We start from the raw sequence: 16,600 nt of genomic DNA, 5'->3' as shown, positions 1-16,600 counted from the left end.
CCCTGTGCTAACAAAGAGGCGTCGACACCCAGGCCTGAGGTGCCGAGTTCTCTTCAGATAGAGTTCTCTTCAGATAGCGCCGTAGCGCCCTCACAGGACAAAGCAGCATCTCATCCGCATCATTATCGGTGAAATCCTTCAGGGAGGGGATCGTGAAGGACTCAAACTGGTCGTCAGGGACCGAAGGATTCTGAGACTTCGTTACGAAGTTTGGGACGAAATCGAGCGTCACGGATCCCCAACCCCTAGAATGCTTAACGTTGAAGGAAAGACCATGAAGTTCGCCTATTCTCTTTGCCAATGCCAGGGCCAGCAAGAAGAGGGTCTTGAGGGTCAGATCCCTGTCTGTCGACTCTCGGAGTGGCTCGAAGGGTCTGCGAGTTAAACTCCTAAGGACGAGAGTCACATCCCACCCCGGGGGCCTGAGTTCCCTGGGTGGGCAAGACCTCTCGGAGTTCTTCATCAGGAGGGAGATCTCAAAAGAAGAGGAGATATCCACACCTCGCAGTTTAAGGACTAAGGCCAGGGCGGCTCTGTAGCCCTTAATTGTGGAGACAGAGAGGAGCTTCTCTCGGCGAAGAAAGACAAGGAAATCCGCTTCCTGCTGAAGAGAGGCTCCACAGAAGACGGACCACTTCCCCTGGTAGACAGCCGCAGAGGACTGTCTAAGGTATCCGGCCATCTCTGTTACTGCGCTGCGAGAAAAGCCTCTCGCTCGCAAGAGATGGTGGATAGAAGCCAGCCGTGAAGACAGGGACTTGACGGATCGGTGGTACCATTCTACGTGTGGCTGGCACAGAAGGTTGTGCCAGGGGGGAATCTCTCTTGGCGTTCTGGCAAGCAGAGCCAGCAGGTCCGGATACCAAACAGCTTGAGGTCATTTGGGTGCCACCAGGATCATCCGAAGGTTCACAGTGATCAGCGCCCTGCTGATCACTGCGAATCAGACAGAACGGGGGAAAGGCGTAGACGAAGAGGTTGTCCCACGAATGCTGAAGGGCATCCTCTGTGGCTGCCCATGGGTCGGGCACAATCGATTAGAAAACCTGGAGTTTTCTGTTGTGCCGGATGGCGAACAGATCCACGACTGGGCGCCCCCACAGGTTGAAGAGCCTTTCCGCCACATCTGGATGAAGGGACCACTCGGTTCCTATCACCTGATCCTGACAGCTGAGCTTGTCGGCTACCACATTCCTCTTGCCTGGAATGTAGCGGGCCGACAACTCTATTGAGTGTGCCGCCGCCCACTCATGCACCTGCAGCGTCAACTGGTGCAGCGGGAGGGACACTAGGCCACCCTCCTTATTATTACCCATATTAAATGAAGGAGAAAACACGCAAACCATCATAGTGATGAATGCGCAGGGTTTAGTTACGAGTAACTCAAAAAGAAAAATAGAGTACTTAGAAGAACTAACCCAAATTGAAAAGAAAATAGATATAATGTATATAAGTTAAACCTGGTATTCCCAAGAGACTGGAAATGATGATCAAATAAAAGGGTTCCAAACTTATAGATCAGATAGAAAAAATAGGAATCAAGGGGGAACCGCAATATATGGGAAAGACAAAAAACAAGGAAAAATATATGAGAAATATAGTAACTCAGAATGTGAACTAATAGCGGTAGAATTTGAATCTGAAAAATTAATGAACATAGTAATATATAGACCTCCTAATACTAAAGAGTTTGACTTAATAATAGAAAAATTGGATGATATATGTAGAAATCACAAGGACTGGACTATTCTCCTATCTGGAGACTTCAACTTTCCTTTCGTAGACTGGAAAGAACGAATAGGAGATTGTGGTTGTGCTTATACATATAAAAAAGAGAGTAATAGTAGTGCAGAGAGAGCAATTCGAAAAGCTATTAGATATGCTTCTAGAATACAACATTCAACAAATAAATCACCTGCCAACAAGAATGGAAAATACTTTAGACCTAGTATTTGTGAACGAGATGAATTATGTTAAAGAAATAATAGTTTATAATGCGAGTATTTCAGACCATAATGTCATAGAATTAACAGTCCATTAAAAGCAAGTAAAAACAGAGATAAGGAAGAAATGAAAAAGTGGGAAGGATGGAAAATAAGAGGCAATTCGAAAAGCTATTAGATATGCTTCTAGAATACAACATTCAACAAATAAATCACCTGCCAACAAGAATGGAAAATACTTTAGACCTAGTATTTTGTGAACGAGATGAATTATGTTAAAGAAATAAGAGGCAATTCGAAAAGCTATTAGATATGCTTCTAGAATACAACATTCAACAAATAAATCACCTGCCAACAAGAATGGAAAATACTTTAGACCTAGTATTTGTGAACGAGATGAATTATGTTAAAGAAATAATAGTTTATAATGCGAGTATTTCAGACCATAATGTCATAGAATTAACAGTCCATTAAAAGCAAGTAAAAACAGAGATAAGCAAGAAATGAAAAAGTGGGAAGGATGGAAAATTACAACCTTCTACAGTAAAAATATAAAATGGTCCAGAAATAATGAAGAATTAAACAAAGATTGGGATAACATTTTCGTAAGTGATGACATAAGGGTAAATACGGAGATGATATATAAATTATTAGAGAAAATAGTGGATGAATATATACCGAAGAAGAAAAGTAAACATCAGTCATGCATACCAAGAGACAGAAGGATCTTGTTCCAGAAAATCAGAAAGTGGAAAAAAGGTCTTGCAAAAGAAAAAAAATGCATGGAAAGTTATAGAACTAAAAAGTAAGATAGGAAAATTGCAGGTCAAACAAAATGATTATACAATCAAAAGAAAATGAAAAACAGGGACTTGGAAGAAAAAAACCCTAATAAATATCAAGCAAAACCCCAAACTATTATACTCATACGCAAAAAAGATGATAAAAGAAAAATAGAAAAATAGGAAATAGGCCTCTAAGAATTGAACGGGAGATTAACGAATGAAAAAAAAAGGAAATTTGCAACATATTGGCAGAACGATATAAGAGAGAATTCACCCCTAGAATAGATAATGAAGATAATGATATAGAAGTAAGGGACGAAAATAGTGAATATTTAGCTGACATAGATATTAATGAAGCTGATATTGTGCAGGCTATTAATGAAATTAAAAATGGAGCTGCAGCAGGGCCGGATGGAGTTCCTGCTATTTTGTTAAAGAAAGTAGTTCATTCTATCGCAAAGCCACTTGCAATATTATTAAGACAAAGCGTAGATACAGGCACGATTTATGATGAGCACAAATTAACATATATTACCCCTACATTCAAAAGTGGATCAAGACTAGAGGCAAGTAATTATAGGCCTGTGAGTCTAACATCACATATTATGAAAGTGTATGAAAGGGTAATGAAGAAAAATAATATGAAACATTTAATAAAAAATAATCTGTTTAATATAGGACAACATGGTTTCGTACCCGGAAAAAGTACACAAACCCAACTGTTGGTCCACGGTGAAAACATATACAAAAATATGAAAAGCGGAAATGAAACGTGGTTTATCTAGACTTTGCAAAAGCTTTTGACAAGGTAGACCATAATATATAGCGAAGATTAGAAACAAGTATAGTGGATAAAGTAGGAAGATGGTTAAAAGAATTTTTACACAACAGAAAACAGATAGTTATTGCAAACTATGAGAAATCAGGATGAAGCTAAGGTAATTTCCGGTGTCCCACAAGGTACGTGTTTAGCTGCATTACTGTTTGTTATTATGATTGCAGACATAGACAGTAATGTTAAGGACTCGGTAGTGAGTAGTTTCGCCGATGACACAAGAATAAGTAGAGAAATTACTTGTGATGAAGATAGGAACGCACTACAAAGAGACTTTAACAAAGTATATGATTGGGCAGAGGTAAATAGGATGGTATTTAACTCTGATAAATTTGAATCAATAAACTATGGAGACAGAGAAGGAAAGCTATATGCATATAGGGGACCTAATAATGAGACAATCACAAATAAGAAAGCAGTTAAAGACCTTGGTGTGATGATGAATAGGAACATGTTTATGCAACGATCAAATAGCAATCTATTGGCAAAATGTAAAGCAAAAATGGGAATGTTGTTACGGCATTTCAAAACAAGAAAAGCTGAACACATGATTATGCTTTATAAAACATATGTTCATAGTCCACTTGAATATTGCAATATGATATGGTATCCATACTATCAAAAGGATATTGCACAAATAGAGAGTGTACAAAGGTCCTTTACAGCTAGAATAGAAGAAGTTAAGGACCTTGACTACTGGGAAAGACTACAATCCTTAAAATTATATAGTCTAGAAAGGAGAAGAGAATGCTACATGATAATCCAGGCATGGAAACAGATAGAAGGAATAGCTTAAAACATCATGGAGCTAAAAATATCAGAAAGAGCAAAAGCAGAGGTAGATTAATAGTGCCCAAAACTATACCAAGAAAAATAAGGAAAGCACACAGGAATTATCCACTACGGCACCACATCTATAATGCAGCGTCTATTCAATGCGTTGCCAGCTCATCTGAGGAATATAACAGGAGTGAGCGTAGATGTGTTTAAGAATAAGCTCGACAAATATCTAAACTGCATCCCAGACCATCCAAGATTGGAAGATGCAAAATATACCGGAAGATGTACTAGCAACTCTCTGGTAGACATTAGAGGTGCCTCATACTGAGGGACCTGGGCCAACCCGAACAAGATGTAAGGTCTGTAAGGTAAGGATGTATGCCACTACTGTGGTGTTGTTGCACATCAACACCACCGAGTGTCCCACCAGACGGTCCCGGAACTCTTGGAAAGCCAGGAACGCTGCCTTGAGCTCCAGGACGTTGATGTGAAGGTGCTTGTCGCGATGGTCCCACACACCTGCAGTCAGCAACTCCTCCAGGTGTGCGCCCCATCCCTCTGTCGATGCGTCCGAGAAGAGAAGCATCTCTGGGGGGGGAGTGCGAAGAGGCACTCCTCTTACAAGGTTCCTGTCGTCTATCCACCAGGCTAAGTCCTGCCTCACCTCCTCCGTGAGGGACACGGGGAAGAAGGGAGGGTCCCATGCCTGTGACCAACACTCCTTTAGTCTCCACTGGAGAGACCGCAGGTGAAGACGCCCGTGAGGGACTAGCCTCTTGAGACGACAGGTGGCCGATCACGACTTGCCACTGCTGAGCCGGTTGCTCCTGTCAAGACAGGAACTGTCTTACTGCCTCCCTGAACCTGCTGATCCGCAAATCTGTGGGGAAGACTTGCCCTGCTGCCGTGTCGATCAGCATGCCCAGGTACTTCATCCTCTGTTTGGGTTCGAGCTCTGACTTCTCATAATTCACAACGATTCCCAGATCGCAGCAGAATTCGAGGAGTCGATCTCTGTCCTGCAGCAACTGCGAGTGGGAGCTCGCCAGGACCAACCAATCGTCGAGATACCTCAAGAGACGTATCCCTACCGAGTGGGCCCAAGCCGACACCAGCGTGAACACTCGAGTGAACACCTGTGGGGCGGTTGAGAGACCAAAACAAAGTGCCCTGAACTGGTACACTGTCCCGTAGAGGATGAAGTGGAGGTACTTCCTGGAGGATTGATGGACTGGTATCTGGAAATACGCGTCCTTCAAATCCACAGAAAGCATGAAGTCGTTCTCCCTAATGGAATCGAGCACCAAACGTGCTGTTTCCATTGTGAACCGAGTCTGGCGAACGAATTGGTTCAAGGGAGAGAGATCTATCACTGGGCGCCAGCCCCCCGAAGACTTCTCCACAAGGAAGAGGCGGCTGTAGAAGCCCGGTGACTGATCCTGAACGATCTCCACAGCTCGTTTGCTCAGCATGGCTTCTACTTCCTGCTGAAGCATCACGTCCTTGGTCGAGTCAGGAATGTAGGTTTGGAGATGGACTGGGTCCGAGGGGAGGGGTGGCCAAGACTCGAAGGGTAGTAAATATCCCTCCCGAAGGACGTTTACTATCCAGGTCTCCGCACCGTTGCCCAATGGCTCGCCAGGCAACCCCCCCTTCTGGCAGCAGGTGAGGGGGAACGCCGTCCCTAGCGTTTCCCACCTCCTTTCAACTTCTTCTTACCCTCCCCCCCTCGTGAGGAGGAGGGCTGGTGACGATCGCCTCTAGAAGGAGTTCAAGGCAGAGCCTTTCCTTTGGGCTTCGACGATGCGATCGTCTTGGCCGCAGAGGAAGCGCTAACCAAACTCTTAGGCTTGGCCGCAGTAACTCGAGACTGCCTGGTGTACTAAACGGTCACTGTGTCAGTGCGCCATCTTTCCACCGCAGCGTCCACCATCTCTCCTGGGAAGAGAGAGGAGGAGCTCCACACCAGTCCGTTGCGAAGACTCAGAGCCGCCTCACGCCCAGCTGCCCTGGTCACTCGGGTGAGAACAGCGTATCTACGCTGGAGAACCAGGTTGGCCCACAGTTTGGCCGTCTGGTGGGCCAGGTAGGCAATAGCCCTACCCCCAGACTGGCACAGTCTCACAAAAGCCGGGTCCCCTTCAGGAGTGATGTTCCCTAAGGAGGCCGCGGTTTTCGACACTGTGAGGACCACAGGTCGAGCCACGAGACCGCTTGGAAGGCTGCCATTGCGGTAGACTCCAAGGCAAGTGCCTCCTGCTGCGAGAACCAGAGGTTCTCCAACAGGAGCTGCGGCAGAGACACCCCCGGAGTTAGCCTAGCTAGCTCCAGGTTAACCTGTTTGGGCGGCAGAGGGTCCTCCGAAGGCAAGTAAAAGCGCCTCTGTTGCGGTAGAGGTGGAAGAAGGAGCTTGGCAGACCTACTGGACTGAAGCGAACCCTCCTGTCCGGAGACGAGAGCGTCTACCTGGCCCAGCACGCAGCCAAAGCTGATCGCGGCAGACCCACCTGTCCTGGGTTCCTTCTTAGGTCCCCAGAACGCCTCCAAGCCCGATATGAGTTCGGTAAGTGGGAGCGGCGATCCTTCTCCGAGGTCGTTGTGCTGACGGATCAGCGCAATTACCTCTGTGAACGACCTCTGGATCTCGGGAGTTACTGCATCCTGTGGAGACGGACCGTCAAGCCCTTCCAACGAGAATGCCTCCCGAGAACCTCCTCCTTCCACAGGAGGAACCACGTGTACGATCTGGTTGGTCCGAGGACCGTGCCAGGTTCGTAGGGCGTCGTGGCGAGATCGCGAGGGGCGCGCCCTTTGTGATCGCTCCTGATCACCTCGCTCTTCCCGGTAAAGCCCGAGGAAGTTGAAGGGATCGTAGAGGCAGACCTGACACTCCCCCCGCGCCCACCGGCAGAGCCGGTGTGCTGAGGGGGCTGCAGGCGATCGTCAACCCGCGGTGGCGATCAGTCTGCAGGCCTGGTCGAACGGCTCTCCCGGGGAGAGCGGCTGGACCGAGAACAGCGGCGACGGTCCCGAGCGTCAGAAGAGCTGCTGCTGGTTCCCTTCTCCGCCCGGTCCCGGAAGGAGCAGCGGTCAGGGGTCCTGCAGAGTCCACTGTCGCGGTGGGAGCGAGGCCTATCCTCATGGCGCGTCACGCCGCCTGGACCAGCCGAGGCTGGTTCAGGCGACCGAGGGAACCGCTTCCTCGCCTCAGCCCGCGAGCAGTCTGGGACCATCGCGTCAACCCTGGGTGCCAGCGCATCGCCGTGAGAGCGATCGCTGGTCTGGTGAGAGTCGCCCGAGTGACTCCCTCCAGTCTTCCGTCCCGTGCCTGGATCCTGGCGCTGAGAGAACTCGGATGCCTGGGTCTTGGCTGTCCGGTCAGCTGCAGGTGACCGTACACTCGGTGACTCTCGCAAACAAGAGGCCGAGACAGTACCTGGCGCCAAGGCAGAGCCTCTGGCGCCAGGTGAGGAAGTGCCGGTGCTAGCCGACACTCCTCCGGTCCCCGTCTTCTTCTTCCTTGCAGAAGGAGAGACGGACCCTGTTCCCGAAGGAACAGAGGACTGACGGAAGTCCCAACCGTCCCACCGGAGCGGGACGGACCCTTAGAAGTCTCGGCACGAGACCTCTTAGGGGGGGAGGAGGCAGACTTCTTCTTCTTCGTCTTGGGGGCCTTAGAAGTTGAAGGGGAAGCGGTGGCAGGCGACGACGATGAAGACGAAGACGACACCTTCCTCCTCTTCCTCTTCCTCTTCATCATCTTCCTCAGCACCATCGTCAGGTCTTCCATCCAGGATGGAGCCGGGGCAGTTGCCAAAGCAACAGGGCCCAACTGCACCTGTCCGGAAGGACCTGGGGTGGGAGCAGCAACACCACAGGCAGGAATGATGGCGGCAGGAACTGGTACCAAGGCTGGAGCGGTAATGAAATCAGAAACAGGAGGCGGGGCAGGAACCGGCAGCATCCTCTGCACAGGAGGTAGATCTAGCGGCGAGCTCTTGGGACACCGGAAGTCCGGGGCTGCGGCAGGAGCGGGAAAACCAGGAGGCGGCGTAGCAACGGGCAAGGAAACCTCCGGCAGCGGAGCCTGCACAGCGGCTGTTGGGGTCACCGTGGCTACGTACTGTGTATACACAAGGTGAGGCGGAGCAGCGTAGCCCGGCTTGGATACCGTCGTGGTGGTAGGCCCGTGCGTAACCGGCGTAGCCCCTCTCGCCAGATGACTAAGCAGCCCCTGGACCGTCGGTGTCCCTTGCAGCCCCAGCGAGTACCAGGCCCTACCAAGATCGTCGCCCGTGATCAGCAAGTGAGGGGAGGAAAAGTCGGGTAGATTAGTTGGGGGTCCCCCATCGCCCGGGGGGGGGGGGGGGGGGGGGAATAGTTCCCAGCCCGAGCAAACGGAGGACCCCGAATACAACTGGATGTCGGGGTATCTCGCCCCCTCCTCTACGCTCGACTGATCGAGGGAGGAGAGGGAGCGAGAAACCTTTCCCGAAGGGGAGAGAGCTGAGCCGGAGGGAGAAATACAAATCGGTGACCAAGGGCATAGCCGGGGAGTCCTCTGACAACTCCTTAGCCAGCTTCTTCCTCCCCCCCATAGCGCTCCCACTGTGCCTCCGACCAAAAGATACAAGTATCACAAGTCTCGGTGCGAGAGCATTCATGCCCTCTACACCGAGCACAAAAATCATGAGGATCTACCTCCACAGAAGAGCGGAAAGCCCCACACTAAAGGCGGCCATACACGTACGCGACTGGCGCGCTGATTTCGTAGCGACTGGCACGAACCGGTCAGTCCTTATCGTGTATGGGGGCTATTGATGCCAGTCCTGTCGAGCCAGTCCTGTCCCGTCGTCATTTCAGCATGTTGAAATGACTGGCGCGTCGCAACTAGCGCAGCGGGTGTTTGGGAGGACTGAGGCCAAGTTTCAACATGTACAATACCTTATTTCCTCGTGGGAGTCGGGGCAGTACCTACTGCTGTTGTGAAAGGATGTTGCAGTCAGTCAAGTATTTATCTCATGATTCCATTCTGATTTTTTTGGACCTGTACAGAGCACTACCGTGCTTTGAGAAAATACGAAGTCCGGATTATTCCAATCAAGTAAAAAGACAAGCAGCTTATGAGCAATTACTGGAATTATGTAAAAAAAATAGATAAAGATGCAAACAGCTTTTGTGAAACCCAAAACTGCCAGCCTTTCATGGTAACTTTTCACTAATATAAATGAGTTTTACAATTAATTTGTAAAACATTTTAAAGGATAAACGTGGCGATAAAAACATTAACATTCTTAAACGACTGTGAATTTCACTAGTAATACAGTTGAGAGGAAATCTGTCCATAGTGATCGATATCACACCTTTCATCGATATTCAAATTCATTCATCTCCAGAGTCAACTTAGATTCCTGTTATACGAAGTAAAGTATGTTTAAGAATGATGCATTCCATATCACCTTGAGAGAGAGGGAGAGAGATTCTGATGCCGGTAAAACTTTGCGTTGGTTAAATAAAATGAAAAAGCTGAAAAGCATATAGTATATTCAGAGGTCCTCCTAAACTATATGAATGGATTCCATTACCCAATTACTGTACCTGAACCAGCAATAAAAATTAAGAACACCCCAACCATCATCAGTCATTCTTAAATCATTTCTATAATCTTCCGGGTTATTTTCCTTTAATTCTTTCATTTAAGTCATATGGTAAAACCTCTCTTTATTAGCCATGGTTTCACCCATACTTTACAATTTTTCTTGCATATTTCATGCTCATATTCGTCTTGCAGGAGTGCTATTATCATTATTGCACTTATCTTCCTTTTACTTGGTGCCATGATTTAAAAACTCACCATATCAGGACACTACAGGACTGAAAGGAACACGGCCACTGCATATTAGCTCTGCCCTCTCAAAATATGCGTGAGCAAGTCCTCTGCGTGTAATACCCAAGAGGACTGGAGCGCGCGCTAATCCCGGCAGGACAAACCCCATGCCAGTCGCGTACGTGTATGGCCGCCTTTACAGTCCCCAATACCCGGGCATAGTCTACAGTTGATGGGGGAACGAGGGAGTTTCTCCGGCTCTTGTTGCATAATTTCCATAATAAAAATGAAAACCAAAACAGACACGCACTTACTTTTGTACTTGCAACACAGGTGGGAGGCGGCATATACTTATATCTCTTGCGGTGGCGGGGTTGTATGGGGCTTCACTGCCAGTCCTGGAATTGAGAGGTCGATGGTTCGCGTTTGTCGATCACCAATTCTATTATCGCTTAATAAATTCCCCCTCTGTTAAACATATATGAAAATATATTAATTCCGAGGTAGAGCGAATTAGATATTAGGACATTTGTAGTTTGAATATAATATATATATATATATATATTAATATATATATATATATATATATATATATATATATATATATATATATATATATTGTTCAACTACCTCTCCAATTTAGGTGTCCCGTATTTCAATTTTCAAAATCTGGTCACCCTGCCCATGCAGGCTCATGACCCGAGAGGTAGTATGGTGTTGTGGCGCCTGTTATCCATCTTGTCGGTGCAAGTGACGAATGACGATACAGTTTAACTTCCCCTGTAAGTGTGGCGTCACACGAGCACTTAGGAGATTTTTTCTTTTTTGTGTTTTTGACAACGATTATGGTAGAATTTTATCATTCCTTATTTATATAATATCGGTGATGATTATGCAATATCATTTTATTAGTTAAGTTTTTATTTGGATTCGAAATATAGTTTCTTATTTGACTCTTTTGCCCAATCATCTGGCACGAAATTTTTGCTGGCCATTCATTCTTATATTCTTCACCGAACAATTAATAACCAAAAACAAATAAGAATAGCTAATTTCACTGTATATATCAAAAGAATAAATTATTAGGTGAACGAAAACTTATGGAAAACGTTGCAGAATATTTTTGAGTGACTGTAAGAAGTATATGAGGCATAGGATTAAATCGCTCATCGGTAATTTGGTAGGGGCGTTCAAGCGGTAAGCATAAAAACTTCCCCTAAATCCTAAAACTTATGTGCCGGGTATGTCTTGATAGCCATACCCCACAGGACACAGTCCCGCGTGCCACTCAGTACGGCAGACACCCTTTTATACAATCATGTACTCGAGAAGCAGCCGCGAAACAAGAGGATGTATCGTAACTATACTGATCGGAATATTTTATGCAATATTTTTTTAAATAAAAGCTTTACTTAAAATTATTTTAAAATTTTTATTTGAAAATAACATTTTAATCAAAATAATAATAATATAATGTAAAGATTTGTTGTGTATTGTACATAGCAGAGTTTATCTGTTTTTGGCATGGACTTTGTGGGCTTCCTTGATAAGTCAGATTTACATCGAACAACCATTTACTATTGCAGTCGTGAAAGTATTTCGGGGGAATTAACCTGTTAGGTTATCGGAAATTCTTTATAGTAATAATGGTTGCTAACCCCATGCACTTCCCCACTTCAGTCGACTAGCTACAAGTTGCTAATAAATAGCAATAAAATCCACGGAAACACCGCGGTAGAATTTTAAAAAATGGAGCAAGATATCTATTTAGCCTTGCGTGGGATAGAACTCGTTCTTTTATATGCAATGTGTATAACTAACTTGTATCGTTTTTAGAACTGCAACAGTGTACTACACCGGTGCTGTAACCTACTTGGTTACCTGTTGAGTCATTTTAAGCTTGCTTTCATTGTACTCTTTCCTATTTCATTTTTCACTTTCAACAGTTTATCATATCATTACTTACTCTACATAACAGATTCAGAGGAAGTTTACGGGAAAGAAATATTACCGAATGATTAACATGAGCTCATCTATGAACGCAATCATCTGTACTACTTGTTTTATTTCCAGAGACTATAGTTCGCTGTAAAAAATGGGAACCAGCTGGGAAGAAGAAGATATTTTGCTCACTTACAAGGCCGGTAACACAACTCGATGTACAGGCTATGTTTATTATTATCATCGTTACCTTTATTTCTTTGAAGTCCCTCGTTTCAACTTCGTTCGATCCATCTGGAGGAACCCATCATTACAGTTTTCTTGGACTTGTTTTTCTGTGCTATAATGTTATTAGATAGACAAGACCCAAGTTTCTCTTTAAAAGTCTCTTCGCTTTCGCACCTTTTCGGTATATTTGGTACAACTAAAGTGTACATTCTGGTTTTGGCGTATTCAAGGATTCTTTGTCTTTCTGTAGACGGTCAAGACTCAAAACGTGTGTTCTGTTTTCACGCTCTGGTTTCGTAACCATATGGATGAACGAGGCCGAATCTCATGCGAATGAACCGAGGCCAAAAAAATTTTCTTTTATAACAGTATCCTATTTTCACCGCATGAATATTTGATCTGTCATATTTAGATTTTATTACTTAGTACTCTAAAGCTCCTTACTGTTTTTCCAATACATACTTTTGAACTTTGTTTTTAATTTTGTGATATCAATCTTTTTTTAGTTTTCGTTCGTGATAATTTTCACTTCGTTTTCATCTTCCTTTTGTTAGAATCCATTGCCGCTCATCCCGTTCCATATGCTCTATATGACCAGGTAAAATTATGTATAATCAACATTATCCCTAATAATAATTAGACAGCGGATATACTAAATATGCCAATATCGCGCACAGTGACGTATGGATCAAGTCAAATTGTACATAACTTACGTTCGGTCATTCCATTCTTGCTCTTTAAAAAAAAAAAAAAAAAAGTCTTCATACATTCTTATACGAGCGATAAATTAAAAAGTCTTCATACATTCTTATACGAGCGATAAATTGTGTAAAGGATGATTATTTCTACAATTACAGGCAGCTGACTATTTCTTTCTACCTAAACATTAGCAGCAGTGCATAATAATATGCGCTAAAAGATCGCCACCTCCTAGAATTCTGTCTATAAACACCAATGCAACTACCATGGCACATCCGAAGATACATAAGCTTGAATCCTCTTACATCAGCGTCAGTGTTATTGAGAAAGAAACCAATTGTTTTCCCTAGGTTCAGTAAGCCACTACAGAAAATGTCATAGCATGATAATCATTTTTATAGCAATAATGTCAGATTGACCAATTCACCGAAAGACGTGTACTGCACATCGGGAAGTTTACCAATAAAAATATACCAAAGAGTTATTTGACTTCCAGTCATTTTAGGAGTTGTCGTAATGTGCAGGTACATTATCCTACATTCTAAATGTCATTGCCGTTTTATCATGTACTTTAAAATAATATAATTTACTGAATCACGAATTTCATGGAAAAATAGGTCAACGTGGGAATTTGAAAAAAAATTAATGGGATGAATAGTGACTGGAGGTCATGTCTCCTTTGGAAGTTGTTGTCCGTCGTGAGGAAGGGCCGAAGATCTAGATTGGTCGATGTATGGTAAAAGCTTTTCTCTTTCTTTGCATTACATCAATTTTTGTGCAATGGTTATAACTTAATGTGATGTTCTTGGAGTAGATTGTGATCTTTAAATCATTTATAGTACATCACCTGAAAATTTCAGTATCGGGAAGTGTCAGAAAGTCCAGAAAATATTTGGGTTTGACTTACCCAAGCCATTGTTATTGTGGCTTATGTTACGCCCATTTACCCATTTAAGTCTCGTATCTTTCGCCGAGACTTTTACCAGACTCCGAGGAGGTGAGTAATGAGTATTTGTATGAATAGTAGAATTATTGAAACTAAGGTGACATTGACTAGAACTTAATGACTACAGCTAATCCATAAGTAAAACTGATGTCGGCTTTCCGTGGACGGCCAATTCGAGGTACCGATCCCCAGGGTAGTCCTGGCAGGACTTAGCTGTCGACTAGTATGGGTGGGCGTTGACATCGGGTTTCATGATGGAAATTGGCCAGATTAATCCCCAGTCACCCTAAAATCCTCTTCCCCAGTGGGATCATTCCTAAGCTGATAGGTAGATCAGGTATTTCCGTGGGATAGGTAGCTACTAGCTAGGTACTATATAGTAGTAGGTAGCTAGCTACTACTAGGTAGTACCTATACCTAACCTTAGTAGTATAGCAAACCTACAAGGTAACCTGGTCCGCCCTTAACCTAGCTTTAACCTAGGGCGCTGTGCCGTGATCTGGGTGGGTCTTTGCCCCGTTAGACTGTGATATGACACACAGTAGAATGACCCAAGTGCAACTGGTAGGTAGTCTACAGTCGACCTATTAGCCTATTGCAAACTGATCTTGGTTTGCAACAAATGGAGGTAGCCTACGCATGCTCCTGGCCCCTCGTATTTTATCATTTTTATAGGCTAGAATCATTTTGGGTAAAACTGAAGATGACCACCATGGCTTGGTTTCCCCCAGTCACTGACTGGGATAAATACTGCCTTTTCTTCATTGTTTTTATGTAGGGTATGTGTATCCTTTTTTTATGTTGGGTATTTCTTTATGTTTTATTTATTTGGGGCATGTTTATCTTTTTGTGTTATGATATTTACTGCATTTTGTTTATGCATTCATCCCCAAGGCTGGTACTAATCAGGGACCCATATTGTACATTAATTGGTGGTTTCCAAACCAGAGGGACGAGGTAGTAGTCTCAGTTTTATCCCTTTTTGAATACATTGTATGGAGCACCTTCGTCATTATGGTTAAAAACCCAGTTTATTCCTACATGAATACAAAACAGAACTTTTTTTTCCTTGAATAGAGCATTCCTAGTACCACTGGAAACTAATAGTAACAAGGTGGTTAACTCATGTCTGTTGACTAATGTGTCAATGGTGAGTGTATCCTCATTACTATAATTTATCTCTGCCCATTAGTTGTCATTTTTACTTGTGATGATAATTTTTTAATGTTTACCTGTGTTAATAATTTTGCCATTTTTATCATATTCTATTACAAAATGTGCCTAAAAGTCATATGTTTTGGTTTCAATTTATAGTTAAAAGTTTAATGCCTAATTTTCAAAGCATATATAATTTTTACCCATTTTTCTTTCTTTTCTTTAATGTCCTCGCAAATGTAAAGCTATCAAAAGCAGCAGTGCAAGTTGTATCACTTCACCACATACTTATGCATATTAGGATGTGACTTAATTAGAATGAAAAAATACATTTATTACATGTAGTTGTAACAAGGGACTTTCAAGTGTCTTTTTCAGCATGAAGCCTCACCTCTGTTTCAAAACTAAAACCTCTCACTCAACCAGATAAATTAAATTTAATGATATAATGAGTTATGTCATCACTTAGCCAGCGAGTGCGTAGTGATGTCATGTCATAAAAGGGAAAATCATTCACCAATCGAGAAGAGATTTATCCCTGGGAATTTAAGCAAACTGCTTCACTAACTTGCTATTCAGAATGGGAAAACCCTGCAAAGGGCCAAGTGACAAGATTTGGGTTAACTAGGTGAGTGACAGGGCAATTTTCACATGTCACTAGCCCATTACCTGTTTTTTTTTTTTTTTTTTTTTTTTTTTTTTTTTTTTTTTTTTTTTTTTTTTTTTTGTCAGCTCTGGGTTGTGAAGTTTGTCATTTATCATATTATTATTATTATTATTATTATTATTATTATTATTTTTTTTTTTTTTTTTTTTTTTTTTTTTTTTTTTTTTTTGCTCTATCACAGTCCTCCAATTCGACTGGGTGGTATTTATAGTGTGGGGTTCCGGGTTGTTGGCATCCTGCCTCCTTAGGAGTCCATCACTTTTTCTTACTATGTGCGCCGTTTCTTCTAGGACCACACTCTTCTGCATGAGTCCTGGAGCTACTTCAGCATCTAGTTTTTCTAGATTCCTTTTCAGGGATCTTGGGATCATGCCTAGTGCTCCTATGATTATGGTGCACTAGGCACGATTCCAAGATCCCTGAAAAGGAATCTAGAAAAACTAGACGCTGAAGAAGCTCCAGGACTCATGCAGAAGAGTGTGGCCTAGAAACGGCGCACATAGTAAGAAAAGTGATGGACTCCTAAAGAGGCAGGATGCTAACCCGGAACCCCACACTATAAATACCACCCAGTCGAATTGGAGGACTGTGATAGAGCAAAAAAAAAAAAAAAAATAAAATAAAATAATAATAATAATATGATAAATGACAAACTTCACAACCCAGAGCTGACAAAGAAAAAGGAATAATGGGCTAGTGACATGTGAAAATTATATATTCAGAAGATGAACCCTATTCATATGGGACAACCCTACCATAGGGGCCATTGACTTGTAATTCAAGCTCCCAAAGAG

General features: G+C 43.7%; 1 protein-coding gene and 1 non-coding gene across 2 annotated transcripts in view; one reads left to right on the top strand and one right to left on the bottom strand.

Moving 5' to 3' along the window:
* Window positions 1-11,352: 11,352 nt before the first annotated feature.
* Window positions 11,353-11,481, bottom strand: LOC135225908 (U11 spliceosomal RNA). Its single transcript, XR_010317121.1, has one exon. It is a non-coding gene; the product is annotated as a U11 spliceosomal RNA (small nuclear RNA).
* Window positions 11,482-13,729: 2,248 nt separating this feature from the next.
* The window catches only part of LOC135225689 (uncharacterized), a 106,394-nt gene continuing 103,523 nt past the window's right edge, over window positions 13,730-16,600 (top strand). The window contains exon 1 of the mRNA XM_064265038.1: window positions 13,730-13,774. The gene's annotated coding sequence lies outside the window, so the exon portion shown is untranslated. The remainder of the gene's footprint in view (window positions 13,775-16,600) is intronic.

The sequence above is a fragment of the Macrobrachium nipponense genome, chromosome 13 (genome assembly GCF_015104395.2).
Source record: "Macrobrachium nipponense isolate FS-2020 chromosome 13, ASM1510439v2, whole genome shotgun sequence".
Classification (NCBI taxonomy): domain Eukaryota; kingdom Metazoa; phylum Arthropoda; class Malacostraca; order Decapoda; family Palaemonidae; genus Macrobrachium; species Macrobrachium nipponense.
The sequence above is the reverse complement of the archived record's forward strand: the minus strand, read 5'-3'. Positions and strand labels throughout refer to the sequence as shown.